This window comes from Lactuca virosa, chromosome 2 (assembly GCF_052849685.1).
Source record: "Lactuca virosa cultivar CGN04683 chromosome 2, Lactuca_virosa_CGN04683_v6, whole genome shotgun sequence".
NCBI classification, from domain to species: Eukaryota; Viridiplantae; Streptophyta; class Magnoliopsida; order Asterales; family Asteraceae; genus Lactuca; species Lactuca virosa.
Genome location: NC_136427.1, coordinates 304076148 through 304084942, shown reverse-complemented (window position 1 = coordinate 304084942; position 8795 = coordinate 304076148).

The following is an 8795-nucleotide window of genomic DNA, read 5'->3' as shown; positions in this document are numbered from 1 at the left end:
ATAATATCATCTCCACGCAGAGAGAATATAATAAGATTATTGTAAAATAATATTCTTTTTAAACAACAAATGTAATAAGATTGACTAAGAAAACATCACTTGTTAGACATAATGAATAACATAATATTACATTAAAGTAATACTGTATGTCTTTATTCATGTTATCTGAACAACATGATTATTTTTCTCTAAGATTATAGAATGATAATAAAATAAACTAAACTACAATTTCAAAATAATCTTTTTCACAGATACCCATAAGTTTTTATCATATATGTGAAAAGGCCATTGAATTCTATTAAAAAAAATCGCCGTTGATGACTTGTTTACCGTTTTAAATCTTAAATGTATAAACTATATGATTTTTGTCTTTTTTCTTTTTCAAAAAGTATTAAGTCATATTTTAATCGTTAATAATCTTACAATATAAGATTTTACCCAATATTTTCTTTTTATGATTATCCTTATATTTATACCTACTTTAGGTCATTAGGTGTCACAAGTAATCTCGTTGTAGTTGATTTATTTTTAGATCCACATTTTTTTTCATGTTTTTAGTTTTCTTTTATATGTTCTTTAAAATGTTTTATTCTGTTTTATAGGTAAACTTTCTATTTTACATTTCTTTATAACTATTCTATACATTTAATAAAAGGTAAATTACACTAACGTCTCTTGTGTATGTGTCAAAACGTACGTTTAGTTCATATTTTCAAAAATTAAATCGGGTCGTCCCTCATATCGTTAACAGGTGCATGTTTCGTCTCTCGCAGACATAAAATGACTATCTTGTCATTTTTTTCCTTCCATTTATTTTTCATTTGTTTATAGTTTATCTACTATTTTTCATTTGTTTCTTTTTCATTTATTTTTCAAAAACTAAAACTATTCTCCCTTCTTTTTCAACTACATCCGACAACCAGTCACTTTCGGCCACTAGTTGTGACCGACCACCAGCCAACTCCGGAAAAACACCACCATTCATTTCCAAAATAGAAAAAACACTTGAAATTAAACCCTAAAATCAAACCTTCCATACCCTAGATCTATTGATCTACAAATCACTCAAACAAAGAAGGGAGAACAGAGGATATGAGGAAGATTGTGGCCGAACACCAACTCTTCAACCTCTTGTCCTACCACTTCCATGAAACCTGCAACTCCAGTTGTCTTCTCCCCAAACTCGTTTGAAAAAAAAAATCCCAGAAATTGTTTTAGTGAGGAGAGTCGATGTGATCTATTCAGACGTCATTCTTATTCTACCAGACATCGTCGTTCCCATCTGTTTCCTTCTTCTTGGTCTCGAAGTGGTGATGATCTGTCGTATGATGGTGTAGATCTGAGACGATGATGCGAAGATGACGGTCCTCTGGCTCTCTCTAAGATAATGGTACACAGACAACAATGGTTCGAGAAATTGGAGTTGGTCCATTCACCGACTAAGATGAAGGCGTTTCTATTCAAGGTTGACTTCGACAAAGCCTTCAACTCTGTCAACTGGCATTTCTTAGACTCCTTGACGGCGCAAATGGGATTTGGTCACCGATGGCGCTTTTGGATTAGAGGTTGCCTTGCCTCCTCAAGAGCTTTGATTCTTATTAACGGCTCCCCCACTTCCGAGTTCCCCATCTCCAAGGGCGTTAGACAGGGAGACCTTCTCTCTCATTTCCTTTTTATTCTTGCCATGGAAGGGCTGAACGCGACAATGCGATCAGCATGTCAAAATGCTATTTTTATCGGCATACATCTCCCTAATAATGGGCCTTCTATTTCCCATCTTTTTTATCGGCATACAGAATTCTTCGTTGCTTCCATGTCGTCTCCGGTCTCCGTGTTAATTTCCACAAGTTTAGAGTCTTTGGTTTAGGGTTGGTGGACAACGAGATTCCAGTTGTGCCAAAATCCTTGGATGTGAAGCAGCCACCTTCCCTTTTATTTATCTTGGTGTTCCTGTGGGGGCCAACATGGCTCATAAACGCAACTGGGCTCCGGTTATGGATCGAATTATGTGACAACCCAGAGCTTCTATCTTGTACAACTATTCAATTCGATCAATGTTAAACTCATGTTGTGTAACACCCATAAAAATTGAGCCAAATTAAAACATTTTAATTCATTTCAAAACCATTAAGTTCATACATCTCGTTTTCAAAATAGTTTATTATCAGAGTTTTCCCCCAGAACCATATCTCATAAATCATAAAACATGAGGAGCGGTACGATCACGCCTTCGCCTTGCCACGATCTCCTGAAGTACCTGAAACATAACACTACAACTGTAAGCCCGAAAGCTTAGTGAGTTACCCCCAAAATACCAACCACATATAATCATACTCATAACATATCACAAATAGAACAGCCACGCACATCGGGTCTACTGTGTGACTGGTCTGCCCGCTCCGGGCCTTCAGTCCACCTGGTCCACCCTCCGAGGCTAGTCATATACATCGAGTCTACAGTGTGATTGGTCCGCCCGCACCGGGCCTTCAATCCACCTGGTCCACTCTCTGAGTCTACAGTATGACTGGTCTGCCCGCACCGGGCCTTCAGTCGGCCTGGTCCACTCTCCGAGCCTCGGCACGTCTGGTCCGCCCTCTTGGGGCCTTCAGCCTATCCGGACCGCTCGCTGGGCCTTCGGAACATTCGGTCCGCCCTGGGTATGTTGGCCTACAGCACAAAGCAGGACCCGCCTCAACCCAACCCCAGTCCAACAACCATGTGCACATAAACATATAATCATATACAATCCTCAACCAGACAAACAGTCTAACAGATCACATAGCATATCAATATCCTAACCAGGATTCCGACCTAACCGGTCACTAGCATAACATTACCCTATATCCCGGGTACCGACCTTAACCAGGTCTCTAACACATACCATCCTAACTACCAGGATGCAAACATAGCAAAGCAATATCATAACAACAACTACCCGGATTCCCATCCGATAAAGGGCCGGCCTTGGTGCCGTAGACCCTGTCGATATAGTGAGGATAACTCACCTTGTGGCTGCCGAAATCCTGCAAATCTCTGACTGCTGACCCGCCGGGAATCCCAACTATCACATGTAAATCATCACATTAGAATCCATCATGACTTTCTAGGCCAAGGGCCCACAACAGTCATTAAGTCCATCATCCTCTTATTGGGCCAAGACCCAAAACCAAATCCTCATACAAAGCCCAATATTGGCCCAATTTACTAAATTGGGCCCACCTCACCAAATGGGCCTAGATCCAAGGTCCATAATAATTATTGAGTCCAAATTACTCCATCCATAATGTCCAGTCACGGCCCAAGCTCTATTAGCCCAATAACAGCCCAATCTCTTATGGCCCAAAATGAAAACTCAACAGAGGGAGTATGCTGGGCGTACACTTCTTGGTACGCTGGGCGTACAACGATGCTCACGGATTAGAATCGGGACACATACCCACTACGTTGGGCGTACTCCCATTTACACGTGGCGTAACCTCGCTGAACTACAACTCCACATAAGATCTTAATGGCTTAAGCTCTTAAGCCCAAACTTCAGATCCATAGACCAAATATGCCTAGGATTCATAAAGTCTCAAACTTTATTACTTGGGACTTCCATAAAGCTCTTAACCCACGGTCTTAATCCATTAAGACCTACCTATATCACATATGAGGCAACCAAAGCCCTTGGGACCTCATTTTTCTTACTCAAGACCTCTCCTAAGGTCTGAAAGGACAGCTAATCTCGACCAACTCGAATCATGCATCAAGATGAGGGTTTTTGGGACAAGAATGGTGTCAAAACTTCACCATACATAGATCTACACAAAATAGATGTCAAGCAAGAAGCTTTATACCTTCAAGTGGTTGCAAAGGATGATGCTATCTCGGATCTACAAGCTCCGGCCACCAAGTTTCCTTCTTGCCAACCTCTTCTTTCTTCTTCTAAGCTTTCCTTTGCCAAACTAAGCTCCACAAGGTCAAATATCCACAACAATGGAAGAAGAACGGCTACTTAGGGTTTCTGAGAGTAAGAGGGCAGATATGGAGGCTAGGGTTGGAACCATAATGTTCCTTATATAGTGGCTGGCCCTAAAATTAGGGTTTTAAGACTCTGAGCGTACGTTGGGCGTAACTCTAGTACGCTGGGCGTACGCGTCCTTGCACCCGCGGTCATTCACCCTATTACGCTGGGCGTAACCCAGCCTACGCTGGGCGTACCCACGCGTGTCCCAAAGGCATGCATGGCCTTCCTCGTCAACTCTTCCCATTAAGGGCTATAAATGTCAATATCCTCAAAGTGTCATAACTCCTTTATTCTAAGCCCGTTCCCGACGAACTTTATATCCACGCGAAGGTGGCGAGAAGCCCTACGCTTCTATCAACATACCCCGGTCTGAAACCTTCCCGAATGAAACTCATTGCCCACAAAAGACCGAAACGCCCTTACTCTTGATCTCGGAAATTCATAAATAAGTACTTTTTGAACGGGGCGTTACAATTCTCGCCCACTTAAATTAGGCTTCGTCCTCGAAGCCTGTGGCACACAAACTTCCAGATGATACTCCTAGTGCCTCTGATCTCAGATCGGCTCAGATTCCCTCAAACACAGGTATCGAACCTCTAAAATCCATCTCTTCCCTTGCAGGGTTCCGATCAACTGCTTCAAGCCGGCCACCGGCTTCTTTTCTCTGATGACAACGCTCGTCAACTGAGTGCCACCTGAAGACACTACCTTACTTTTGTCCCATGCATTCATTCGCAACTTGTGAAACGGGATACCACAACACCCACTGAGCCCTTGCCATGGTACTAATCCATCTTCCTTCGCCCAAAATTGGAGATAACCCTGATAAATTGCAACTTGGAACGAATCTTGTTCCATCCTCGGGTTCTACCCCTTACGCTCTGTCAGGATACTACATCCCTCAGCACCGGTCCAGACTATTCTCGAATCTGTTTACCTGCTGTCTCACCTTCCTCTGTCCCAATCTCCAATTGGGAATCCCTTACCTTCTCCTCTTCTAAGGAGACCGAAGACATGCATGCGAATCATCGAACATTGCCACAACGGGCATCTCAACGGGCATCCAACCCGTATGTGCTTCCATATACCTGGCACAATCCTAATGCTTACTACCAAGCACTTTTGATCATCCATTTACTCTGCCGCCTCCCTCTCAGAGGACCCATACTTCTAGTTGGACATGACCCTAGCCTTGATTCACCTTAAAGTCAACAAATTGGGGATGAACATGAAGGGTGTACGGCCGCACACCCCTTTGTACGGCCGTACACACCTCTTATGGCCGTAAACCCACTTTGATTAAAATTTAGGCCTCAAACTTGCATTACAACTAATCATAGGACCTAGAACTATTTCTTGATGCTTCATAGGGCCTTGAAACACCTCAACATGCACACTTTTTCATGAGTGTATGGCCGTACACTCATGGACCGTACACCCATGGCCGTACACCTCCCTCACTCAATCATATATGGTTTTGGCACTTAGTTTAAGTATTTCCAAGTCCTTAGAGTGGTTTTCCATCATGTCTAGTAGTGAAATACCATAATTTGACTCCTATATGTGTTATTGCATGTTAAATAGGATCCAATTGTGTTCGAGGCTTCACTTGTCAATCGGCATCTCATATCGATCTTTCATACTAACCGCTCACTCGAGGTGAGTTCATACCCCTACATTTTTCCGAATTTTTAATGTTTTCAGGGGGGGGGGGGATACAAGCCAAACATAAATGATTTCATGAAACTTTTACAAAAGGATTTCAATAAACTTAAAACGGATGAAATCAATACAAACATACAGTTTCTGTAGTTTTACAAAATATTTAGATATTTTATCCCTTCTGTATTATGCTGAGCATAAGGGACATTTGCAACTTACAAGTTAACCGCACAGTTTTCAGATCAATACAAAGTTATACATATACAAACACACAAACTATAATAGGTATAGTTTGGTAATTCATACAAGGTTATACATATACAAACGCACAAACTATAATAGGTATAGTTTGGGAATTCATACAAGGTTATAAATATACAAACACACAAACTATAGTAGATATAGTTTGGGAATTCATACAAGGTTATACATATACAAACACACAAACTATAGTAGATATAGTTTGGGAATTCATACAAGGTTATACATATACAAACACACAAACTATAGTAGATATAGTTTGGGAATTCATACAAGGTTATACATATACAAACACACAAACTATAGTAGATATAGTTTGGGAATTCAATACATGGTTATACAAATACATACACATATCTTTTATGAATAATATTTAATAAAAGGGTTTTCTCGTATTATTACTTGTAATATCGTAAATCTAGCTTGAGATACGTGTCTTTGGGTACAATTACATGTACTAGTGGAAGACTACCCCTTATGATCCAGAATCTCCCCGAGGGAGAGTGTGATTTTTGTGTATAGATCTATACGAGACTGACTATCCCGCACCTTGCTGCTAGCTACAGTAGGACCGGCAGGTCTACGGGTGACAAAGTCATAAAGGATACTGGTGCCCGATTCGCGCCATATCAAGTTAATGTATGATCATAAAACTCGCAAATAGATAACAACGATTTACTTATGTAGTAATATACTATACATGAACAGTGATTATTTAGCATAAGTATGGACAAATACATGGTTTCTTTATGAGAACTAAAACCACCAAAGATACTGGTAATAACCAGGGTTTTCAAACAAAATATTTCATACAGAGATTTTCATACAAAATTCATCATACAATACATGTAGTAGTAGTCCAATCATACAAACATTTTTACTAATGCTATCACACTTTTACTAAAGAAAATATTGGATTTTCTTGGAACATACAAAACATTTTCATTGATTCATTTCCAAGATTTTATTTCAAAAGATGCTTATGAACTCACCAGCTTTATGCTGATACTCTTTTCAAAATTGTTTGTATTCTTCAGAAACCATTAGACAGGTACCTCGACAGACTTTTTAGAAGTCGGAGCACCTAGAGTCACGTCTTTTACTTTTCTTATACTTTTCGGATGTATAAGAATACGAAGAAAACTGATGTAAACACTTATTATATATATTTAATGTAATGGTTGTGTTTACTTTGATTACTATGATACAAATGTTGTGATACTATACACGACGTCATCCGCCCCCGAACGTTTCTGCCGTTCCGGTTTGGGGATGTGACAGATTGATATCAGAGCTATTGTTTATAGTGAACTAAGTATAACGAACCTTACATGGTATACAACTATAAACACTAAGGGGCCGAAGTGCTCTGAACTAAAAGTATACTTCTAGAATATAAGTATTTTATAAAGAGTATATAAGTATCCGTAAGTACCAGAAACAGTGTCATAAGTAGAACAAAACAAAAGTATTTGGAGGTTGAACACTGCAGTTAAACCTGGATAGTTATGTAATCATGTATGGGATCAATATAGCCCGATCAACTATATGTATTTGAGACATGACCAACATGTATCTGGGAGTGACTGTGATGTTGCAGCAAGCCTAAAACCTACCAAACCATATACATCAAGAGATCGATAAAACAGAACATACAACATTAATTAAAAATACTATAGGCGTATTTTAATTACTATAAAATAACAGCAAAGTATCGAGCATACAATTATAATACTATAAGAATATTATTAGACTCGACGTTTATTAACTATCCCTTTCACCTCTATTCTCGCGTAGATAGCATGGCTGGATTCAATCTTCCGGGCGACCCGTACTTTCCCAACCAAGGAAATAATGGATGGCTCGAGGAAGAGCAAGAAGAAAATCATGGAATTCCTTTGGACGATGACTTCGCCGAACAATTTCTTGAAGAGGCTGACTCAGAACCTGAAGTCGAGAACCTACCTCAAGTGGCCCTAATACCAAATCCTAACCACCGACTTGAATTCCAAGGTCCAACGCCTATGTGGGTTGGGAGTTTGAATAGGTGGAGCCACAAGCAAGGCCAACCCCTCCCATACAATGGAAACCGCAACTTCTACAATCTGGACGAAGGAGGTCCTGCAGACAGGGCCCTCCCAATCCTGATAAGCCGAGTGGCTCGCAATGTTGAGCTAGGTGTGGCAACCCTTCAGCAAACTGTGGAACTCGAAGCGAATTCAAGCGCCAGCACGGATCGCGTTCATCGCCTTGAAATTGCTCATGGGAGAGCTATGAGAGACAATGAAGCGCTGCAGCGAGAGCTAGTTGCAACTCGAGCTGAAGTCATAGAGCTCCGAGCACGCCAGGCAGTATACGAGAGACGCCTGCTTGGTGTGGAGCGTCAGTTGGCCGAATTAAGGATTCATCTGAGAGGTGCCCGTCGCCGATAGGAAAGACTCTACTCATCCTCCCTTTTGGTTTAAGGAATAGCCTTCATATCTATGCTCTAAGTAACTCTTTTCCCTGTAGACATTTCTGTCTTGCAAGTACTGTTTCACTAGTTCTTTATGTTGTCAAAAATTTCCCTCTGTTGGTATGCTGTAGACCTACTCCTAGGTCAAATTTTCCGAACTCTGTGTAATCTCAATACCAACTATAGTGACAACAATATTATTTCAGTTAAAGATCATCATTATCAAAAATATATCCTAGATCGGTAACATGCAAACTAAGTAACCCTATCAAAGTTGTACTACTATTTCATCTTCGAAATTTATGACTGGGAAATGCCACCTCACGAGCGTCTCATCAGGAATTCATTCAAGAATAGCCAATTCGAATCCAAAAGTTTATTTCATATAGACTTCCTTTATGGATGATT